This window comes from Neovison vison, chromosome 5, assembly GCF_020171115.1.
Source record: "Neovison vison isolate M4711 chromosome 5, ASM_NN_V1, whole genome shotgun sequence".
Taxonomy (NCBI): Eukaryota; Metazoa; Chordata; class Mammalia; order Carnivora; family Mustelidae; genus Neogale; species Neogale vison.
In genome coordinates, this window is record NC_058095.1 from 145,549,735 (window position 1) to 145,575,627 (window position 25,893).

The 25,893-nt window shown below is 35.1% G+C and overlaps 1 pseudogene; it reads left to right on the forward strand.

Moving 5' to 3' along the window:
• The first annotated feature begins 2,072 nt into the window (after positions 1–2,072).
• On the forward strand, positions 2,073–2,200 carry LOC122907969 (annotated as a pseudogene).
• Positions 2,201–25,893: the final 23,693 nt, after the last annotated feature.

Here is a 25,893-nt window from a genome sequence, read left to right on the forward strand (position 1 = left end):
TGTGTACGCTTAATTACAAAAGTAGATAGAGTGTCATGATCCTTTATTCAGTTAATTTATGTTATATTATGCTTTATTCTACTTACTATCTCCCAAGATTTTATTTAGCTCTCCCCATGCTCCTATGATTCCACATGCCTTTTTTAGGCCACGGTAGAGCAGGTTTGTTTTCCTTTCTGTCTTGTATTCATATCAGAGTTTTGATATTCTTAAGCATGGCTTTGAAAGCCAGAGAAAATTCTTCCATAAAGTCATTATATCTATATCTTCTAAGTAATTATGGGTACTACTGTCATATAAATTAAGAATTTAATAAATAGTTGTTTGGTTATAAAACCATGGATGTGAAAAGTAGAACAAGGGACCCCCAAATCCCTAGATCCCAATAAATGAAAATCCTGAGTAAAAAGGAAGCTGTATTTGCACTTGAACTAATTTCCTTGTTGCTAGAGGGTTTTCTGGGGATTCTGCTGTTGGACAAGAGCCCAGGTCACTCTTGGCAGCTGCCCCATGACTGGGGCAGCAGCTGGTTCATACGCTTATATATTGATTACCCTCCAGATGGAGTGAAAAGATGAAGTAATTATGAATTATTACAGAAAATTGGGTTTTGAATTTTGACAACATGATGAAAACAAACTCTAAATCATGGTATTTCTTAATTAAGATGATTAAGGGTTATTTTTTATTTAATATCAATGATAAATATATTTTAAATAATACCCCAAATCCTGTTGCCATACAGTTTTTATTTTTTTTTATTCAATGCTATGGATTAAATTGAACTTCATTCCAATCCTTGTGAGGATATGAGAGATGCCCATGCAGATTTCTCCCATCACTGAATGGCCTGTGTTGCTCTGTGCATTTGACCAGACACAAAAGTTTGCTCTGAAAAGTTACAGTCACAAGAAGGCATTTTCCTTGGATTCTCTCACTCCGTAACTACTTACAAAGAGACTTGATTACAACACAGCTGCTCAATATTTTCTCAAAGAAACCACCCATATTATTAATGGAAGCAGGGAACTCACAAATGCACACTAGCTTTAAAAGTATTAACTGGCTTATCATTGTTTTCAAGGTTTCATTCACATATGTATTGATTCAATAAGTTGAGGAAAAGTTAATAATATCCAATCCTAGAATACGTTGGGGAGCCAAAGTCAGTAAAACACTGCAAAGAATTCCCTATCTATATTTGGAAATAAAACATACACACATGATACAACAAGACAACAATTACTGTACTGGATGTGAACAGGAGCTGTAGAGTCTGAGGAAAACTCTTTCCCCATTTGCTAAAAGTATCTCAGTGACAAGGATAACGGGGATGATTCAGTGAGCATTTGTCAGCCAAAGAAAGATTAATGTGGCAAAGCAGAGGGGAGGGAGTCATAGGACACTTCTCTAATTTTATTCGAATGAGTCACACATTCAAATAAAATAATTTATTTGGATGATTCAACTATTACCTAACTTCCATAAGATGTCAAAAAATCCGTGTTCCAAAACATTTTAGAAATAAATAACTCCCGTTTTGTGAATTTATTTTTTTTAAATCACCCATTGGGTACATATAATATGAAAAAGTGAGCATAATATAAATAAGACAGTCTCTCTCTTTGAGAAACTCACTGTCTGACTGGCAGAAAAATCATATAAAATGATAGACTTGGTGCTAATGTTAAAAACAGCCAACTTTTGTAGCAACATGGAGGGGACTAGAAGAGATTATGCTGAGTGAAATAAGTCAAGCAGAGAGAGTCAATTATCATATGGTTTCACTTACTTGTGGAGCATAAGGAATAACAAAGAGGACATTGGGAGATGGAGAGGAGAAGTGAGTTGGGGGAAATCGGAGGGGGAGACAAACTGGACAAACTGGACTCTGAGAAACAAACCGAGGGTTTTGAAGGGGAGGGGGGTGGGGGGTTCGTTGGGCCTGGTGGTGGGTATTCAGGAGGGCATGTATTGCATGGATCACTGGGTGCAGTGCATAAACAGTGAGTGCTGGAACACTGAAAAGAAATAAAATAAAATGGAAAAACATATTTGAAATTATACATACAAGCTTTGCGCAGTGGCAGTATCGTAGCCAATGAGGTTTGTCTGAGGCGCGATTATTGCTAATTGAAATTATACATACATATGCATAAGAATATACCTATAAAACTATATGTTTGAATTATACTTGCATTTAGAATATGTAATACAAAAATTATATGGTACTGTTGTCTCAGACTTTCTAACATAACTAATTGTTCAGAGTTATGATTTTATCACATAACCAGAAGTATTTGCTCAATAATTGCTTTAAAAATATCATTGAATGGAAGCATCAGTCTTACAAATGTATAGCAGTTTGTTCCGTTCAATTGCTTATAATTATAGAATTCCTGTCTTGTTGACCAGATTCCCAAGGCATATAATATAGCACAAGACAAATAAAATTAGTATTCTAGTCTTCTATTTTCATTTTCACATAAGAATACATGACCAAATTTCACAGGCAGGACAGAGATTACTTAGTCTAACTATGGTGTTTCTTCCTGGTGAGAAATAATCTTAACCACGAAGATAATTTATCACCATTTTTTAAAAACTGTTCTCACATAACATGCTAAAGACCATTTATAAACCTGGAACTTAATCAGATCTTAGAGACAATAGATTTGTTATGTGTTAAATAATCTGTTGATGTCAATGAAAATTATTCAGCTCCTTGTGTAGACAAGATAGATTATCCTAAAATATCCTGCTGATATTTGCCTTCTCAGAATGAAAGGTACATTATCTATTTTTTTTTCCTGAAAGTGAAACAGTATTCCAGAAAGTTTGTGACCTAATTTCAGCATCTTTAACCCTGATTTTAAATCTACAGTTTCATCAGGAATATCTCTACATTGGAAAACAGCTTCTGAACGAAACTGATGTAAAAAAGAAGAAAAGTAAGCCTTTTGGGCTTAATTCCTTCCAGGCTCTTACCATTTCACTTTATATGAGTAATTATATATACTTCATCATTTTTTAAGCAAGCCTACACCCAACATGGGGCTTGAACTCACAGCCCTGAGATCAAGAGTCATGTGTTCTACCAATTGAGCCAGCCAGGCCCCGTAGACTTCACTCTTAATGTAAATAAATTCAATTATCCCATTCTAAAAACAAAGTCATACAATACTATTTACGGTGAAACCCCTACTTTTCATTTTAATGTTTTAATACAAAAACAATTCAAAGAAGAAATTGGGGTAATTAAAGTATCTCCTGTAAAATCCCAAGTAGAAAACACAGAAGACCGAGTTCCTGAATAACAACTCATGACACTGCGATTTTATTAGGCAAAACACTACTTAAAATTCTAGTCCGTATTTAATTTTCATGTAAAGAACTGTGTTTGGCATAGTTTTACTAGTATTTTGTAGATTTATTTAGCAGATGTCATTCTGGCTCCATAGGTAATATTTGTTCTAAACTTTGACATTACGCAAGTCTTGTCTTTCTATGACACCAGACACTGCTCTCATCTTCCCCACCTCACAATCCCTTGAACATACTCCATGGATGATAGAATGTCATTAACTGAACACTTACACAGTTTTGGTAAATTTAGAAAGAAACCATCTACATGTTTTTCCTGTATTATTATCAATATGTAAAAGCTGTTTTATGGGAAACATTTAGGATTTCTAACTGGGGTAGAAGACAATGTTTGTTTTTCTTACCTATGTAATTATATTTATGCATATTTTAAACCACTACCACCAACTATTGACATACTGATTATGGGAAATCACATGCAATTCAAAGAGCTGTGTTAAAAATGAAGACAAATTAAGCCAACTTTGGTACAGGATTTGATATTTCTAGGTCATACCCATATGAAGTATAAGTAGACCAAGCTAAATAAGTTCTACAAGGATATTTTATTAACACGTTTTTATTACTTGTCCTTTCAGTAATTGATGAAGCCCACTCAAGAGTTTTCTTTTCCTTTTGCTTTCCTATAAGGTAGCCCTTCTGGGTAGCATGTCAAAATAACGATGGGTAGTCAAGAATATTGCTAAGGATAGATTTATTTGTTTGTTTGTTTGTTTGTTTGTTTTAGAAAGAGAGTGGAAGGAGCAGCAAAGGAAGAGGGAGAATCTGGAGCAGACTCCCTGCTGAGCATGGAGTCCCACATGGGGCTCAGTCTCATGACTCTGAGATCATGACCTGAGACAAAATCAAGAGCTGGGGGCTTAACTGACTGAGCCACCCAGGCACCCTGCCAAAGAAATCTTTCTAAAGTATCCTGGAAATCTTGTCACACTGTCACTGCAATCCATGGATACATCTTCAAAGCTCTAAAGATGGAGCTCATACTGCTAACATGGCTTACCAGATTCTCATCTAGCCTACATTTTCCCCCTGCCGCCTTTTATATCTAGCTCCTAGAATATGAAACCACAGGGGGAAAAAATGACTTACTGTCATAGTTTTATCTTTTCTCTGGTCTCTTCTGCTCTATTCTATAAGGTTTTCATTCCTCTCATTCCTCTTCATTCATATCAGTCGTATAGTCACTTTTTCCCATCTTCCCTCAATCACCAAATCGACTTAAGCATCCTCCTACCTCATTACTTCCTGCCTAGGAGTTTTCACACTGCCTTGTAATTTATCCTTACTTCCTGTCTCTCCGTCTAGAAAGTGAGCTCCATGAAGGCCATGAACTTGGAGTTTTAAACAAGAATACCAATATAAATTATAAGTATAGGTCATAGAGTATAAACAGATTTCTTTAAGTGCTCCTAGTTTGGTAAAGACTCCCATATGTATTGCCAAAAAAGCGGAGGAAGGAAGCATTTTAGATCAGGGCATTTCACAAGGAAGAAAAACAAGGCATTTTAGAGATTAACTAGAGCAGATCAGAGTCTTTATTTTGTGTAATAAGAAATAAAACAACAAAAGTGTCATTGAATTGTCTGGGGAGTTACAGCATCCTGTCTCTAGCTGGTTGCTGGTCAGATCGTAATGCTAATTGATTGTTTTAAGTCTAGTTCATCGTTATGTGGACATGCTAAAAAATTAGCTGTGCCTTTACAATGAAGCATACCATATGAGGTCTTAAGAAGGGCTTTTAATGAGTAATTGGGGGAATAGAAAAAAGTCAGGTTGGGAAAATATATAAGGGTAATTAAAGTGCCAAAGCACAAACTGAAAACTGAAAACAAGGACCATTTTTTGAGGTGAGCAGAATGTCCATTTACCAGATTTCTAGAAGGCGAAGTACAATGAGAATTATCACTCACAATAAAAGTTTCAGTGTCTATTTAATAACACATTTGAATTTCTCAACAGCAGGATTTTTGTTCTAAAGGGTTTCTCATATATATGGCACTTCATAATACAGAGGAGAATATACGCCACAGCATCCTTAAAACAAAGATTTTGGCAAGTTTCAGAGTACCTTGCCTATAAAGTCTCTCAAAATAGACTGATGGCATAAGGCCAAACAGTTTGGTAACCGCACACCTGCAAAATTCTTACTTAAGCAGCTCTGTTCTCTATTGATCTAGCTCAAAACAAAAATAAAATCAAGAATTGATAGCAGATGGAAGTCCTGTCTATCTTTTTAAAAATCTTCTAAGATATTAAACCCCACAACAAAGATTTGGTTCAGAACTACAGGGATATCAAAATATTGTATGGATTTATCAAAATACTTAAAGGAAATCAGCAATTTCTGAGAATCAGTCCTGCTTAGAGTGGAGAACAGAGAGAGGGATTGGTATAATTTTACCACTAATGGCACTAAGTAACTTTCCATGTTCCCAAACTAGCAACCAGTAAATTCAAAAACATGTATGTTGCTATTTTTTTTCCCTGTGGCTAGAGACTTTATTAGGAAAATGAGCTTAGCACCAATATTGAGGGAATCAAGGACCAGAACTAGGCAGATGGATACTTTCAACTGTGATGTCTTGGCTGATTCTATGGAGTGTTGAATCTGTGTTGGCTCTTAAGATTTCTTCAGAATGGATGCCATGGGGCTGGTGTTTTATTCTCCCACTAGACTAGCCACTAGATATAGCTAGAATGTTTTCAATCTAAATCTTGAGTGTTTTTTCATGAACTAGTACACATGGTCCCCAAATCATTTAATGTTCTCATACCTGTGTAAATATCCCTCTTCTTGGTTTTGTGCATTTATTTCTAGCTTTTTAGTGTCTGAAATTATTTTAGCTTTTTTTTTATTTAAAGAATTATCTTTGATTTTTAAATCATTTCTCCTGTTTTACAGCTTTCATTCATATTAACTATTATGTGTTCTTGTTTTATTTTTGTTTCAGTTAATTTAGAAGTTACCACTATGCCTTTACTTCTGGCTGTACTTGACTATACTTTTAAAATAAAATTAGTGGGGGCACCTATGTGACTCAGTCAACTAAACATCTGACTCTTGATACCAGCTCAGGTCTTGATCTCAAGGTTGTGAGTTCAAACCCTGCATGGAGCCTATTTAAAAATAATAATAAAATAAAATAAATAAGTGGCTTCAGACTAATGTTTTTAGATAATTATTTCATAATTTTTTAGTTTATCTTTCAAGAAAAAAATGATGCATACTTTATAGGCAGTTTTTTAGTTTCAATTAATTTTATTTCTATGTTTAAAACTTAATGTTTTATAATTTAAATTTAATGACTGCTCCATTCCAGATATTTTGGGTTTTTTTGATGAGTTTAGGTATAGAAATTTTCTCTTTTCTAATCTAAGAAGAGCAGAAAAGAAACACATACAAACCTACAGTGAGTACTATTCCCCAAATATACATATATAAAATATTAAAATACATAAACAGGTTGTATGATTTCTGCCAGTCTCCTTAGCTGAAAATTTAAAATTTTAATACACAAGAAAGAAATCTTTGGATATAAAAATACTAATTTGTATTGTATTCAACTCCGTAGACATATTACTTAGTGTGCTGATGCCACTTGATTTAACTCTTCTCAGTAAACTTGTTTCTTCTGTTTTTCCTTTATGGAATTACTTATTTCCTTAAATTTACAAGTCCAAAATTTTGTTATTATATACCTAGATATGAGTACAGTTTTTGATCATGTTTCTTGGAATTAAAATTTTCTCTCAGTCTACATCTTTTCTCCAGGAAATAGTCTTTCTATAATAGCTGATAATTTCATTTTCGATTATTTTTTGACCTCCTCTTAAGGAAAACCTATTATATCTGTATTGGAAATGCATTCTCTCTGACACAAACACAATGTATGTTTCCTTATAGCTGTAAATTGTCTTTTTAAAAATTTGCATTCTAAGAGACTTGACCTTTCATATGTATTTTACGAGATTTCAATATATTTTTGGTGGAGGGATACAACACAATAATACTTGGATAGATGAAGAACTGACTTTTTTGCTGGTGTATATCACGAGGTGAGAAAAGGCTGCCAGGCAGGATCACACAAGGGCTGATACAATGGAATAAGGTAACAAACAGGCTAGAACAGAAGGGGGCAGTTTATATATGTGGTAAGTGGGGTAGGGGTAGCTAGGTTTTGGAGGTTCCCATCGGATTGCCTATTTTGAATAATTTTGCAGGGCTTGGGGTATAGAGGCTGTTCCCATTTTCTGGTATGAGGCACAGGGATCATTTGGATGGGTGCATAGTGGCCCAGGGTGTGGGAACCAATAAGAGAATTGGTTGAGGTATGGACTTAAGCAATTTCTCAAAAAAGGGAAGTCATTGGCCTCTCGCCAGAGCCTCAAAACGGGATCAAGACAGAATGTTAAAAAAGATTACAAAAGATCGTCTAATGAAACAAAACACAAATTCTGTTCTCTGTTGTTTTAAATATGGATTTAAAACTTTATTTTTATTATGTTTTTGTTGAAGGCTTGCTCTCTTGCTGCCTTTTTCTATCTTACTAAATATTATTTTCATAATAACAAAAGCTTCTCTTTTGCTTATTTTTCACTGGGATCATTTCTTGAATCCTACTATGTATTGTATGCCAGACCATATTTTCTATTAGGACACGTGTATTCGTTTATTAATTTCTTCACTATTTCTAGATATTTTTATGGGTAGAGAAAAAAATTTCAATGTAATAGTATTTGGGAAGACCTACAAAGGTAGTAACATTTAAGAATCAGTTCATTAGTTTTTTTTAATATTTTATTAATGTATCTACAATTGCAAGAGTCCGAAATCGTTGTTTGTCAAGTTCTTTTTTAGTGAATTTTATGATTGAGAATGCCTTGTCTGGAATTAACATTCATGAGTTATATATAACATACACTGTTATTTATCTGTACTATTCCCTGTACTATGTACTGTTTCCTGTTGCCATAGATCATAACTGATCAAGACCGTAAACACTGAAATATTATAATAAGTGAAAGAGTTCACATAATTTTGTAAGTTACACATTTTAAAACTCTAAGAGCTAAGTGGGAGAGAGCGCCCTAATGCACTAGGTTAGTCGCAACATTTATGTGAAAGAATATTTTCTCTTTTACTGCATACAGTTACTGAAATCTCATGCTCATCAGCATATATTTGACAAAGTATCTTATAAATTATAATTGTTATACAAATATTATATATTGTTATTTTGCTTATTTTCTCTGACACATGGAAGTAAATATTAGATTCAGCATAATTTGGTTTTAATTTAGGCAATGCTAACGTTCTTGTTATTTATATCAAAGAAACACAAGGAAGTAAAAAAATTAAATGTATTCTCATCTTTCTATTGTCATTACAGATGTTCTGGTAATTTTCACTGTCAAAATGTTTACTAAAAAATCAGTCAGATAACTTGGGTATATTCCAGGTTCTATAACTTACTAGTTTATGCGAAAATCATTTATCTTCAGAGAGCTTTGTTTTTGTTCCTCAGAGACTTAAATAATTTCAGAGTTAGTGGAGACCTTATAATCATGTAAACCATCACCCTCATTTTTCAAGTGAAGTAACCACAAAACAGAAGATAAATTGAACTAATCAAATGTGACGGCATTAGTAGTTACTGAGCCGAAGCAACCCATCGTTTGATCCTCAGTGTTTCACTGTGTACTGTCCCATGTTTTATAATTGGACTGAGGTGGAATATAAAAAAGAAGTATTTGGAAACCATAACCTGCTTTACCATTTGAAGATTTATTTGTATTAATATTGATAAAAATGTGATATTCCAAAAGAGAGTTTTACTCCATAGTAGCATTTTTTCAGTACTATAGTTACCCTGATCTGTCCCAGTCAAGTGAATATTTGATATTTTAATATTACCAAAGTAAAAGCAAATTCTTGGAGGGAAATCTTGTATCACTAAATAAAAACAAAATCTTACAAGAAAACAACGTTAGAGGTGTCTTGTTATCAGGAATATTTACTTCACTTACTCCATGAATAGTAATCTAGATTGAAAAACGGTGGTCCTAGAAACCCACCTACAGTCTCTCGGGAAAGACTAATACATCCACCCACATACACAAATTAGACAGTTAAAAAAAAAAAAACACCTAAAACTTCTAAATATAATGAGAAACATTGAATATACTTAAAATTTCATATTTAAATATGAATAAGAGTAAAATGGATTGTAAATTACTGATGGATAGAGTTCATGTTGAAGATGATCCTTCATATTTTCATTGCATATTTAAAACTTTTATGGATATCTACAGGCTGAATATCCGGCTATAAATATCCTATCTGACTCCTGTAAGGTGGCAACTGCTGATCCTATTTTTTTTAATTGTCTTTTAACAAGCAGACGTCTTTTCTGTTGGAAAAGCATTTTTTTCTAACATTTATTCTGTATGCTTCACTTCCTCTTTTATGCATTTTCAATAAGAGTGACCCAGATGTGGAAGATACACACACACACACACACACACACACACACACCCCACACACACACACACACATAAATTAATTGCTGACTTGATGATAAATTTTTATTTGCTCTGTCTCTATTTTGGTGTATTTTATACAAATCGATCTTTTATCTTAACAAAAAGATTATTAACAATTCAGGGTTATTAGGCCTGATCATAATATATAAATAAGATTTGTGTGTGTATGTGATTTCTCAAAGTGCTGAAAATATATGTTATTTTCCAAAATAATGAATTGTTTAAACCATTTCCTAAGCATGGCAAACTTAGAAAGCAAAACTTTCTGGTAGGTTTTATAATTTAAAACACACAAACCAAAAAGGCTTTAACAGTTTTACAGAGAGTTTGAAAAATGTACATTCAATCAAAAACCTAATTCTACCACTACTTACCACAGCAACATATGTTCAATGGCTAATTCTTATGCCAACTGACTTTTTCCAAATGTTACTAGGGCTTTTGAAAATGTTCAGGGCTCTTTTATGTTTAGAATTTTTGGAGAATTCAGAGATGAAAAAAGCTATTCATTCCATAGCTGCCTATACACATTAGAAAAGAGGGGAAAAAAAAAAAAAGGAAAAGGAGAAATTCAAAGCATAACATCCTAATGTGTGATAAATAGATCTTTGGTCTCAATTGCTTTTATTCCCTCCCCACTTCTCACTCCAATCCATCCCAGCTCTCTGCTCAATTGCCAGAAAACTTTGTGTCGTTTTGGCATAGAAAAGAGTAATCTTCCACAAATTCATTCCTCTATAAGAAAGTAGATCTTGTCATTCATTTTCTAGTCATTTATTGCATAGTTCTTTGTGCCAGACCCAGTCCTGGGGCTAGGATGATATCAAAAGAACAACAACTATAAAAATGCTAGTCCTCCTGAAATTTACTATCTGGTAGAGAAGACAAACCATTAATTAAATACTTACAAAAATGCGTGTAAAATTAAGATGGAGAAAAGGTTTTGAAGCTAAGGGAATATTCCAATGCAAGACAAAGTTATTTGAAAAAGGAGTCAAAAGAGAAGGCTTTCTTAAAGAAGTATTAACTGAGCTTAGTTCTGAGACTAAAGTGGGAGTTAAGTAGGTAAAGAGTGAAGCAGATTTTAACCAGGTGGGAGGATGGGCAAGAGCTTGTGCATGAGCGTGAGTTTCTTCTCTCCCACCTGTCTCTCCTCCTGTCATAAGACAGCCATTTACTTATATCTACTCCAACCATCCAGTCTGCTGACAATGTTCTGCCTGATACTTTCTTTAAAATATAAGAGGAGCAAGGGCAGGCTCGTGGCTCAGTCAGTAGAGAGTCTGCCTTTGGCTCAGGTCTTGATCTTGGGATCTGGCGATACAGCCCTGCTTCAGGGTCGCTGCTCGGCAGGGAGTCTACTTCTCCCTCTGCCACTCACCCAGCTCCTGTTCTCTCTCTCTCTCTCTCTCTCTCTAACAAATAAATAAAATCTTTAAAAAATACATTAGAGGGGAGAGTTCAGATGTTTCTTGGACACTGACACTTCTAAATGTTCTCATTGGGGGCGCCTGGGTGGCTCAGTGGGTTAAGCTGCTGCCTTCGGCTCAGGTCATGATCTCAGGGTCCTGGGATCCAGTCCCGCATTCGGCTCTCTGCTCAGCAGGGAGCTTGCTTCCCCCTCTCTCTCTGCCTGCCTCTCTGCCTACTTGTGATCTCTCTCTGTCAAATAAATAAATAAATAAATCTTTAAAAAAAAATGTTGTCATTGATATTCAGCTTTTCTATTTCGGATGGGACATTTTGAATACATTATTGGCATAAATTTATATTTATTGCACTTTTTTGTAATTCTCTAAATTGAAAATCAAGAAGTAAAAGTTAAGAAATTCTATTGGTTACATGCTCAGTTAAAATAAATTACCTCGTAGACATAGATAGCATTTCTCCTGATGGGTAATGGGTTTCTAATTCACAAGTCTCATTGAGGCTCAGGATTAAAAAACAAACAAAAATAAAACAAAACAACAACAACAACAACAAAACAACATCTGGTGCTATACACAAAAAGGAAAAAGCGGGGGAAAATACATGTGCATTCTTATATAGTGATAAACCAATTGATACATGAAAACAACTTCAATATTTTATTTATTTTTATATTTTAAATATATAGTAAATGTATATTCTTTATATGTGACATAAAAAGTTATGAAATGCTTCAAAACTGATGGAATGATTAAATTAGATCATTGATTTTAATATTTTATTTTAGCATACGTTCTGGCATAAGTAAGATCTCATTATTTGTAACCTAGTTACATATCTGAAAATCTCTTAGACTTCTACCATCACCTTTCTAAAACCCAAACTTCTCATAGGAAATAAAAGTAGGTTATTTGTGGGGGAAAAAGTTGCTTCGAATTATTCCCTGTTGATCTCAGATACCTAACACAGTTTCTACAGTGTCTAACATTCTCCCAAGGAATAACTACTACCCTGAGCTCTTTACACAGTAACATCATGATCTTTAGCGAAAGGCAATAGACTGTGATTATTGAGGTATTTTTTTCCCATGAGTACTCAACAAGATACATTAACGAAAGCTAATCAGTAGTTTCCTTTGTTTCTTAATAGAGTGTGATAGTATGATGCATGCAAATGTACAGGTTGATTGCGGGGGGGAAAAAGTGAGTGACATTTCTCTTTGGAAAAAGACCTACAGAAACTATTTTAAACGGATCTCAGTTTAATTTTAATTTATAATTTTTAAGCCATAATATTGCTTTGGAATAAAAATAGTTTTATTGACAAATAGTATATCAATTCATGTCTAAGTAAAGTCACAGGCTTCCAGACTTTGGGTTGTGGAGATAAACCTAAAATTATCCTGAAAAAAAATCAAGCAATGATAGATTTTTGGTGGTCATCCTAAAATGTTAGAAAAAATATGGTAAAAATCACTTGTCTCTACTGAGTTAAGGTACTTTGTGTTGTGACTGGGGAGGAATAGAATAAAAGAAGTATATTTTGAGATACATAAATTAATCTGAGAGCAAAAATGAGAAAGTATTCAAAATTTCTGATATAAGTCATATAACCCTTTGAGGGATATAATAAATGATAAATGAATTATTAATATTACAAGGTAACTGCTTCTAATTTTAACAATGAACTGGCATATGGTTATTTACACATTACATTTTGCCAAAACATTTTCTAGAAAGTTTTCACTTTGAAATAATAGCCAAAAAATTGAAAGACTACAAATTCTGGAGACAGGTTAGGATTTAAACCTTGGTTTTTGAACTTCTAAATCATGTGGCTTTAGGAACTCACGGAGCTTCTCTGCATCTCAGTTTGCACATCTAGAAAATAATATGACAGTACAAAATTTAGGGTGTCATTATGGCTGTTAGCTGTATAATAAAACACCGGTACAGACTTGATATTAAATGTGATCTACACTGTTCTATTCCCTTAAAGCCCAACAGAATTACCTCTCTGGTTTACTGAGGAGACTATAAAGCTTCAAGAACTTTGTCTTCTCCTCCAAAGTTGTCTACCGGTTTCCCTCTTTCCTGACTTCTAAACAATTGACCTGTGAACTCTTCCAAAAGGCTTATGAGACATATAGAATTTCTAGTGGGATTTCCCAGTTGGGGAAGGAGGGTGGGGGTGGGACCAGCACACTAAGACTGAGAGAAATACTCCAGAGAAACTGAGTGTGTGTGATGACTTTATTTACTTTGTGAATTTAGTAAGGAACCAAAGCCATTCATCCTTAGGATTGGCCAGTGATAAAAATGACAGAGAACTAAAAAATAAGAAACTCCAGGTCACCACTTGTCAAAGTGTGACACAGACCTCTGAGGGTCTCCATAATATTCTGTGTGACAAAATGCTAAGTAAACTCCTAAAGGGCTTCTGCTGCACACCAAAATGTAATGGTGAGTTGAGGGAAAGCACTTGCACTGATGTTTTTGTTGTCTGCTATACTAGCTCTCTTTAAATGGAACAATATTTTTGGGGGCACCTGGGTGGCTCAGTGGGTTAAAGCCTCTGCTTTCAGCTCAGGTCATGATCCCAGGGTCCTGGGATCGAGCCCCTGCTTAGTGGGGAGCTGATTCCCTTCCTCTCTCTCTTCCTTCCTCTCTGCCTACTTGTGATCTGTCAAATAAATAAATAAAATTTTTTAAAAAATAAAAAATTTTAAAAAATAAATGGAACAATATTTTTACCTGAGAAAATAACTGTTGCATAAACTATAGTTACTGTGAATTGAATAACTGGCAGATACTTTCTCCAAAATGAGAGAAGTCTCTCAAAAAAAGAAAAAAAAATCTGATAGAACACATTGGCAATAATAAAACTTGATCTGTACACTTTCTAAGAGGTTGGTAGTCTTAACAGCTATGGATCTTTGACTCTGTAAACTGAAAAGATGATACAAAATTATACATGAGTATACAATCCTTTCAATGTGCAAGGCAGAGTAATGGATTTGAAGGTAACTGCATACAAAAAAAGTTGATTGACATGGTTTCAGATTGTTCAATGCAACTAACCTTAAAGAAACTACAATCTGTTGAGTATCTTCAGTCACCTGAAAGCCTATTGTAAATATTCCTCCCCTTTCTAAATACATGGCTGTGTGAGACTGAACTCTTCATCGCCTTCAGAAAAAAAAATTGAATTGGGAAGCAGGTATGAGAATATTGTCTTCCATTTAGCCAGACATTAAGAAGATGTGCAAAAATGTAAAACAGACTCATCTCGCTACATTATTTTGTCTTGGAAAATATCATTTTTTAAAAAATTTTGTTAAAAGGTTTTATTTATTTATTTGACACAGAGAGAGATCACAAGCAGACAGAGAAGCAAGCAGAGAGAGAGAAGGAAGCAGGCTCCCTGCTGAACAGAGAGCCCGATGCAGGGCTTGATCCTAGGACCCAAGATCATGACCGGAGCCGAAGGCAGAGGCTTTAACCCACTGAGCCACCCAGGTGCCCCCCAAATATCATTATTTTTCATAAAAATGTCATTTATCTTAACATGTGTATATTATTGCCATATTAAATGAGTTTACTATTGTCATGTTAAATGAACTAATAATTTTTTTCAAATTTGATTTCTAAGATGTAAATAGATGTAGCATAACCCACACAAACAAAAGTGCTTTGGTATCCTCAATTAATTTTAAGAGTGTGTACAGAGGACAGTTTGAGAACTACTATTCTAGGTGAAGGTTGGCAAGCCTTTTTTCCAGCAAAGGGACAGATAATGTATATTGTATGCTTTTCAGGGTGTAAATCTCTGTTGCAATTATTCAGTTCTGCAGTTGCTGTGCAAAAACAGCCATAGACAACACTAGTCGGATGAATATGGCTGAGTTCCAATAAGAACTTCTTTACAAAAACAGATGATAGGTCAAAATTTGGCCCACAAATTATAGTTTGCCAGGGCTTGCTCTAAATGAATAGACTTCAGAGAAGATGTAGAGGTAAATAAAGACATTCTGAAAACATACAAACTTATTATGCTTCACAGAGCATTAAGAGAGATTTATTGGTAAAACTGGGTTGAAGAAATCTTTGACAAATGATAGAAGACAGAGTTACTTGATGCTTATTTAGTCAGTTATTCAACAGTTAATTGTGAAGAATCTCCTGAATTCCTCAGTTTGGTCCCGAGGTTGACCCTCCCTTCTCCTGGAGGCAGTATGTGTAGAAGTATCAATTCTAAAATGTATATTACACTTCCATCAGAAAGGATGAATACCCAACTTTTGTATCTCCATGGATGGGACTAGAGGAGATTATGCTGAGTTGAAATAAGTCAAGCAAAGAAAGTTAATTATCATATGGTCTCACTTACTTGTGGAGCATAATTGTTTTAAGGGATTCTTTAGATTTTGCATGTAGAGTACATATGTATGTTGGTTGATAAGCACACTACATGATAACCACTTCTATCTCTGCTGTTTACTATTCTTCTTAATACAATTATTATTTACATTTTTAATATGACTTTAGCTTCTTATTTTAAAACTTAGCTAGGAAGTCTGAATGATTTGAAGCAAGAATTAGATAAAATCACAAGATAAATATGTGCCTCTGCATGAGATATGAGAGGAAGGTGATTTGAAGCAATTTGGTAGGTAAAACACTCGAAAGATTATTTAAATATTAAACCTCATAAGTATGTTTGATGTATATTATGAAATATCAAGAGACATTTTATGGCAAACACGAATTTTCAAAGCTATCTTGTTTTGCTATAGACAGTTTCAGACTGTAGCCTGCACAATCCACATCCTTTTTTTTTTTTTTTTTTAATGTGTGCAATGCCAGTGTTTTCGTTGCTGAGTTATCTTTCTAAAGTAAGGCTCTGATCAAGTTGCTTTCTTACTTTGATAGTATTTTCTATGACTTCAACTCTCCATAGAACAAAACCAAATTCCTCCGTGCAGAGCTTGATTTCCTCCAGCTCAACTAGCTTTTAGTGCCATTTCTTTCAGTATACTTAACTCTACATGTCTTTTGCTCCATTATAAAAGCCCTGTAGGCCTTGGCTAACATGATTGCCTCCCAGAATACCAGCACATCCTCCTAATCTTTGCTTGTCAAAATCTTACTTGCTCTTCAAGATCCAGATCATATGCTGCTTCCTCTGCCAGACAGCCCCAGATTTCCCCACTGTGGGAATAAATGTCCCTAAATTCCAATGGTCTTTTTTATTTGCCTGTTGCGATGTGTACTGCATACCTATTTTACCTTAACAAAGGTACACTCATTCTTTAACTTCATTCTAAGCTACTTAAAGGTGCCCTTCCCACCCAGTGCAAACATGCGTGCTTTTTACATATTTAGTCCCACATTTAGAGTTTGTTAAATTCTCTTCATAAGTGATTTACCCACTTACTCTATCAGAGTAAATTCTTTCATCTTCATAATGAGGGAGTTGGAGATTATCTCTAATGCTCCTTCCAAATTTAGTGTAACATCATGGAAACAGTGAGCTGTCCTCTCTCGGAACAAGAACTGGGTAATAAGATTGCCTCTGAGAGCTAAATCACCACACAATAGATGTAATTAGCCATCTGTTGGGAGTAACTCAAACTGTCTCTAAATGTATTACCGAAAAGTTTTGGAATTCCTAAATCCCCCATCAAAGTGGCCTGTAATCATCTCAGGATGCAGTACTGGAATGGAGCAGTAATTTAAGCAGAAACCTAATCGACTATTGAAATCTGTGTGCAGAAAGGCAGTGGATGCTTTTTGCAACTAGATGCTTAGAAAAGGTAAACCCAGAGAGTCAAATCTGGACAAAGTGGATAGGATTTTTGAGAACAAGCCCATGAAATAAACTCATTTGATTCTAAAGGCTGTTATTATTAACATGGGAATTTTTTTCCATTCTTCTCTTTTTAAAATTTTATTCTCACCAATGCAGTTGGATTCTCATATAGACTTTCATTAAAGATGCAATATAATGGCAGTACTCCTGCAACCATTTCAGGTAGGGAATGAATATTTATATTGCAGAAGTTTAATTTGGAATTAGAATGGAAGTAAACCTCTGCTTGAAAATTCAGGAAAACTTTTGAAATCTCTCTCCTGCATCTCTTAAAGCATGTAAACACTGGCATTTACCAGATGGCAGAATAGTCTTGAATGGCCAGGCAGTTGCTCTAAAATAATTATCTTGGTTTCTGCTTTATCCAGGTAGTTACTTTTAGCTAGATTTCCATAATTTTCTTCAATCAAAATGCTGAAAGTATACCTGAAATTCTCAGAGAGTCTCCAAAAGTGGAAATTGTAACTGACTCTACAATTTGAGTATGAAGAGAAAAAAGATAATTTTCTAGAAGACTGACATTGAAATCTGCCCTTTTACTATTCACTATTTCTAAGGGCTGTATACACGAGTTCAATGTGAGTTTAAAATACAGTTTTTTAAGAAAAGCTTGAGATCATACATTTTTCTTGGCTGAACAAGCAAGCTAATGACACTCAAAAATGCCAGAAAACCTGACTGATCTATATAGCTCCTGCCTGGGAAAATACTCTAAAATCTGTAGCATTGTACATGTTATAACAAAAATTTGTGACAATATATCATGTGTTAAATAAACAGCATTCTGACTTATATGTTTGCTATAAATGTATAATAACACTAGAAAAATATGAAATCAATATCCTGGACTTCCTGTCAATAGTTTTAGGGGAAAAATAATTGTTTGAGGACTAGTGTCTGAGGCATTGTAATGACAGTATTTGCTGATGTAGGGATAAATGTGAGATTTTTTTCCTATCACATGCTCATACAGTGAGATAATAAAATTACCCCCTTAAAAAAATATTTCACAACAGATGAGGAAACTGAATTTTAAGAAGAAAAAGTTCGAGTAGCCAGCCCTAGGAAAACCAAGTATGAAAAGAGCAGAATGGAGGCTCAACCCCAGGTTGGCTGAATTCAAAGCCTACCTTCTACCTTCTTTTCCCAAAAACTAAGTGCCCAAATTTCCTTTTCCCTTCCAAATACTTATTTCAATGTCGTTTTTTTTTTAAATTATTATTTATTTATTTATTTATTTTCAGAAAAACAGTATTCATTATTTTTTCACCACACCCAGTGCTCCATGCAAGCCGTGCCCTCTATAATACCCACCACCTGGTACCCCAACCTCCCACCCCCCCGCCACTTCAAACCCCTCAGACTGTTTTTCAGAGTCCATAGTCTCTCATGGTTCACCTCCCCTTCCAATTTACCCAAATTCCCTACTCCTCTCTAACACCCCTTGTCCTCCATGCTATTTGTTATGCTCCACAAATAAGTGAAACCATATGATAATTGACTCTCTCTGCTTGACTTATTTCACTCAGCATAATCTCTTCCAGTCCCGTCCATATTGCTACAAAAGTTGGGTATTCATCCTTTCTGATGGAGGCATAATACTCCATAGTTATATGGACCACATCTTCCTTATCCATTCATCCGTTGAAGGGCATCTTGGTTCTTTCCATAGTTTGGCGACTGTGGCCATTGCTGCTATAAACATTGGGGTACAGATGGCCCTTCTTTTCACGACATCTGTATCTTTGGGGTAAATACCCAGGAGTGCAATTGCAGGGTCATAGGGAAGCTCTATTTTTAATTTCTTGAGTAATCTCCACACTGTTCTCCAAAGAGGCTGCACCAACTTGCATTCCCACCAACAGTGTAAGAGGGTTCCCCTTTCTCCACATCCTCTCCAACACATGTTGTTTCCTGTTTTGTTAATTTTGGCCATTCTAACTGGTGTAAGGTGATATCTCAATGTGGTTTTAATTTGAATCTCCCTGAGGGCTAATGATGATGAGCATTTTTTCATATGTCTGATAGCCATTTGTATGTCTTGATTGGAGAAGTGTCTGTTCATATCTTCTGCCCATTTTTTGATGTGTTTGTCTGTTTCGTGTGGGTTGAGTTTGAGGAGTTCATTATAGATCCTGGATATCAACCTTTTGTCTGTACTGTCATTTGCAAATATCTTCTCCCATTCCGTGGGTTGCCTCTTTGTTTTTTTGACTGTTTCCTTTGCTGTGCAGAAGCTTTTGATTTTGATGAAGTCCCAGAAGTTTATTTTCGCTTTTGTTTCCTTTGCTTTTGGAGACGTATCTTGAAAGAAGTTGCTGTGGCTGATATCAAAGAGATTTATGCCTATGTTCTCCTCTAAGATTCTGATGGATTCCTGTCTCACGTTGAGGTCTTTTATCCATTTTGAGTTGATCTTTGTGTACGGTGTAAGAGAATGGTCGAGTTTCATTCTTCTACATATAGCTGTCCAGTTTTCCCAGCACCATTTATTGAAGAGACTGACTTTTTTCCACTGTATATTTTTTCCTGTTTTGTCAAAGATTAATTGACCATAGAGTTGAGGGTCCATATCTGGGCTCTCTACTCTGTTCCACTGGTCTATGTGTCTGTTTTTATGCCAGTACCATGCTGTCTTGGTGACCACAGCTTTGTAATAAAGCTTGAAATCAGGTAAGGTGATGCCGCCAGCTTTATTTTTGTTTTTCAACATTTCCTTAGCAATTCGGGGTCTCTTGCAGCCTTCCCGTTAAGATCAGGAACAAGACAAGGATGCCCACTTTCACCACTCTTGTTCAATATAGTATTAGAAGTCCTAGCAACAGCAATCAGACAACAGAGAGAAATAAAAGGTATCCAAATTGGTAATGAAGAAGTCAAACTCTCTCTCTTCGCAGATGACATGATTCTTTATATGGAAAACCCAAAAGACTCCACCCCCAAACTACTAGAACTCATACAGCAATTCAGCAACGTGGCAGGATACAAAGTCAATGTGCAGAAATCAGTGGCTTTCTTATACACTAACAATGAAAATACAGAAAGGGAAATTAGAGAATCGATTCCATTTACTATAGCACCAAGAACCATAAGATACCTGGGAATAAACCTAACTAAAGAGGTAAAGGATCTGTACTTGAGGAACTACAGAACACTCATGAAAGAAATTGAAGAAGACACAAATAGATGGAAGACCATTCCATGCTCTTGGATTGGAAGAATAAACATTGTTAAAATGTCTATACTGCCTAGAGCAATCTATACTTTTAATGCCATTCCGATCAAAATTCCACCGGCATTCTTCAAAGAGCTGGAGCAAATAATCCTAAAATTTGTATGGAATCAATGTCGTTTTAAATAAAACTGCTACTAGAGAATAGAAGCTAACAAATATTTGTATACCTATTCAAGCTGCACTATAGATTGTAATAAATTCACTTTGCTAGCAATACAAGATTTTTGGAATGAAGGCAGAATTAAGACATATCCAACTTAAGTCTCTTCTGACATAATTTTTGAGCACTGATTTATGACATACATAGCCATATAAATGTCTTATTTCGTCTTATCTTTATCATCATTATCACCAGTGAATCTTACATGTATTAATTGTATACATTTATAAGTTATAAGCATACATATGTGTGTATACACACACACACACATGAACACACACACACACACATATAAATATAATAATTTTATTTTTATTTTTTATTTTTTTAGTGTGGATCCCAGTGCTGGTCTTGAACTCACAAACCTGAGATCAAGACCTGAGCTGAGATCAAGAGGTAGACACTTAATTGACTAAGCCACCCAGGTGCCCCATTTTTTACAGCTTATGAATTAATTTCACAGACATTTGACATAATCCTTACAATAATCATGGTTCAAAAATATAATCCTCAATTTCTGGATAACTTTTGAGATTCAGAGAATTTAAGATGCTTGACTAAGATTTAAATTAGGTTCTATAGGGTTTTAGGAACTCAGTTTCCCACATATCTACTGTCTCCATTTGTGATTCAAGAAAGACAGAATGGTACCATTTTATAATCTTTCTCAAAAGACCAGCAATTAAAATCTCAACATTCGTTTTTTTATGCAAAGGTGGATTTGGATACTAGATAGAATATTTAAAGGATTAGCCATTTCATAAAAGCATGAAAAATCTCCCAGGCCTGTTATGAATGACCTTTCTTAATTCTTTTTATCCTTTGCCTAGTCTTGTCCAAGTTCTAGCTATATTTTGAATTACCACATGCCCTATTTCTTACTCAGAATTTTAAAATTCTGTTACCTTTGAATTTTAGATGTCACAAAGTCAAACCAAGTTATAATTGGTTTCATTTCGAGTCTTGACCCATTCATATGTGAGTGCAATAATGCAAACCTATCTGACAAATATCACCATTATTGCTAAGCCACATCAAAAATGATACTGAAGAAATTTAATCTACAAACAGCTATTAAGTACCTATTGAGACAAATGATTTGTGGTAGATGTTTTGAGAGAACAAAATTCATGACTTCATTTGAAGGGTAGCAAAATACGCCACCCTGAAATATGTTTGTTTTGGTGTAAGGGTTATTTTGAAAGCTGAAGGTAATTGAGAAGAAGCAGATATAAGAAAAGTTCTCTACCTTCCCCTATTTGTCTAAAAGTGGCACATGAATTTATAAGGATGTCCCTCATCCTCACTCTACCAGAAAGAACAAATGTTAACACCTGGAGACAACTTTAGACCATTATCTGTGAAGAAGGCACTCATTTAAATCTGCATAGCACACCTTAGTCTTCCTTGCCATGCTTTTCCTGGGGATCACACCATAACTGGCCTTTGCCACCCCTTTCTTTCTATTGTCTTTAGTTGAAGATGGTATTTAAGCCAGAGTTCCTAGCCACTTCTGAGCATTACTCATTTCCCCCAGGATATTTACCTAAAGTATAGGTGTTAATGAACTTGTTAGTTTTTCTTTTGTTATTCTGTCTTTTATGTTAGGAATCTCAACAAAGAACTAGGAGTACGGGGAAGGTTACGTCTTCTACACAATCTTCAGAAAGTATGTTTTACTTGGAGATTTGATAGAGGTGTGTATCTCTTGCTAGAACAGCACACTAATGAGAGAATGGGCTGGCAGTTGCTATATTCCTACAGAGAATGTTACCAACTATTCAGACTTAAGTCATGAGTTAATCACTAATGGGTAAGGCTATATAAAAAGGATTTGCATAGACATTCCTCCAGAAAAGGCATACAAATGGGCAACAAGTACATGAGAAGATCTTGGATGTCACTAATCATCAGGGAAATGCAAATCAAAACCAACTGGATCACCTCACACCCATCAGAATAGCTATTAGCAATAAAACAAAATACAACAATGTTGGTGAGGAAGTGGTAAGATTGGACCCCTTGTGCAACGTTGGTGGAAATGCAAAATGCTGCGACCACTGTGGAAGACAATATGAAGGTTCCTCAAAAATTTAAAAATGGAACCACCATTATTCTAGCAATTCTAGAACTTCTGGGTATTTATCCAAAAGAACTGAAAGTAGGATCCTGAAGAGATATTAGCTCTCTCATGTTCCTTGAAGTATTATTCACAATAGCCAAGGTAAAAACAAGCTAAATGGCTGTCAACAGATGAATGGATAAAGAAAATGCGGTGCATATATATAAAGAGATATTACTCAGCCATTAAAAAGAAACACCTGCTTTATTTACAACAATATAGATCAACACAAAAGTTATTATGTGAAGTGAAATGCATCAGACAGAGAAAAGACAAACTCTACATGGTATCACTTATATGTAAAATCAAAGCAGACAAACAAAAGAGTCAAAGTCAGAAGTAGAGATTAGAATGATGGTTTCCAGTGGTTGGGGTGTGGAGGAAATGAAAAGATATTATTAAAGGAAAACAAACATTTAGTTAAGCAAGATGAACAAGTACTTAGAGATCTGCTTACAACACTGTAAGTACAGTTGACTACACGGTATAATACACTTAAAATAGTTGAAAGGATAAATACCATATTAAGTGCTCTTACCACAATAAAAATGAAAAAAAAAAAAAGAAAGAAAAGAAAAAACCATCAGGGCAGAAAGTAGAACAGTGCTTAGGAAAAGGGCATAGGGCATTACTGTTAAGGGGTATAGACTTTCAGTTTTGCAGGATAAAAAGTTTCCATAAATAGATGATATTGATGGTTGCACAACAATATGAATGGACTTAATATCAATGAACTATAAACTCAAAAATGGTTAAGATAGTGCCTCTTATGGTATATGTATTTTTTCACCTTAAAAATGAAATTGGGGAAAAATTTGAAAAACAGTGCAAATTTGGCCTTCTCCACCATAACGTATGATCTGTTTTAAATAAAATTGTTTTATTTCTTAAAAAATAACCAAACAAGTGCACACACACATACACACACAGCAGTTTCGTTGGTTCAGATCCATGAAGTCAGCTTTAATGGGTAAAGTAGCAATGAAGTCAAAGATCAGATGAACTGAAGGAACCAGAGGATTCTAGCAATCACCTTTAAACTTGAAAACTTGTACTTACGAAGCCTAACATCAGCTATATTGACACAATGCCAAAGATTAGGGGAAGAGTGAAAATTAATGAATGACACAGATTTTCCCAAATTGACCTAATGTTCATTGACATGAACTGATGCTCTTTAAATATACTGTGAATGTCCTAAGAAATATAAGATATTTTATGACCATGATTTCATTATACTATTATATAATTCGTTATACTATCTTAAAATGCATGCTATGTCATTCATTAAAACTTGAATATTTTTTATTTTTTTATAACTTAGATATTTTGTTCTTTTTTTTTAAGAGTTTATTTTTATTTATTTGACAGAGAGAGATCACAAGTAGGCAGAAAGGCAGGCAGAGAGAGAGAGAGGAGGAAGCAGGCTCCCTGCTGAGCAGAGAGCCCGATGCGGGACTCGATTCCGGGACGCGAGATCATGACCTGAGCCGAAGGCAGCGGCTTAACCCATTGAGCCACCCAGGTGCCCCGATATTTTGTTCTTGAATAAATCCATACCAGGAAGGAAACTTTCAGAACCCACTCTAATCTCTCTCTCATCATATATCAATGTAATTTTACCAATATAAATTATAAATATTTTATTGCCCATTTGAATAGAAGTAGGAAGTATTTCATAGTCTCAAAGAGATGACTTTCTTATTAAGAATGCCTAGTTAAGAATATTAAATGTATTATAACATTAGCAAAATAATTTAACCTAGTTGTGATTAATAAACCATGTATTTATCACACTCACAAACTATCCATAATAAAATTACATTTTGCCAGTACCTAAGAATTACAAATATCAAGTAATAGTTTTCTTTACCTTAATGAACAAGAACAATGCTTCCCTTTCTTCCAGCCTATGGGAAGGTGGCAAAAGTGCTAGATCTGGGGTTGTCTGTTACTGTTTCTCATGTTGCCAGAAGGTTTTCTCCAAAAAATATATCTGACCATGATGAAGGGGCACAGAGAGGGTGAAAAGGTACAAGGGCAGGGAAGCAAGAAATTAAAGCTCTATTAGACAGATGTTTATATTCTTTCTCCATGAAAAGCAGATGTTATACACTTTAGGGGCAGGGTTCTATTACCGTGTTAATGCTTAGCTTTCTTATATTTATAGGTGTTCTCTTCTCATCAGTCTTGTTTCCTTTTTGATGTCTATGAAAACTTTTTCAAAGTGTTTATTGAACTTGGATTCAACAAATTTATGTACAAGAGACAAGATAGGGAAACAACTGACACTTTTTCCCTAAGCTTTTGAGTGCCTTCCCCTACATTAAACAAGACTAGTAGAGCATTTCCTATTCACCTACTAGGTCCATCTTTTGGTTCACATTTCAGGCAAACAATCAAATAAACTCCCTAAGCTGCAACATTACAGACAGAATCTTCGCTTACTGAGCACTTATCAGTAAATTCAAAGTGATCTAACATCATGCTCCTTCCACAACTACTCTACCCTCTTAACATCCATTCCCACCCGTCTTCCCTAGATTTCTGTCTCTATAAATTTTAAAACTCAAGTAGTTCTTTTGAAGTGTAGTGCATGTCCTTACGGTCAGTACAATACCTTACATTTATAGACCTACTGGGATGTGAGTCTAGTTATCTGGAAGCAAAGAGGGATGTGAGGCTGTGTCCTCACGAATGTCAGTACCCTCTTTCTTGCCTGACCCTCTTTCTTGCCTGACCCTCTTTCTTGCCTCAGGAAGGGTATTACAATCCTGGGTAATGCACAGTAATCATCTCAGATGAGAGTGGGGAGGGCTCTCCCATTGGCAAATAATTCTCATCAGAATTTCGGGGCTCAGGTTCCCCCATCAGTGTCTTCCCCATCATACCCACTAAAACGTTCAGGATCCCATTTCTTAATCTGTGCTCTCACTTTAACAAGGCACCCTGTGAGACAGGAAGTTCAATATACATTATAACTGATCCAATCACAGGTAAGATTTGGGTTTTCCTTTTTCCCAAATGCATGCCTGAGATTATGGGAGATAAGGGTCTTTTTCTTCAGGGAACACACACACACACACACACACACACACACAGAGCTTTCAGATCATTTATGTCAGACATGAGCTGGAAATTTGAATCCCT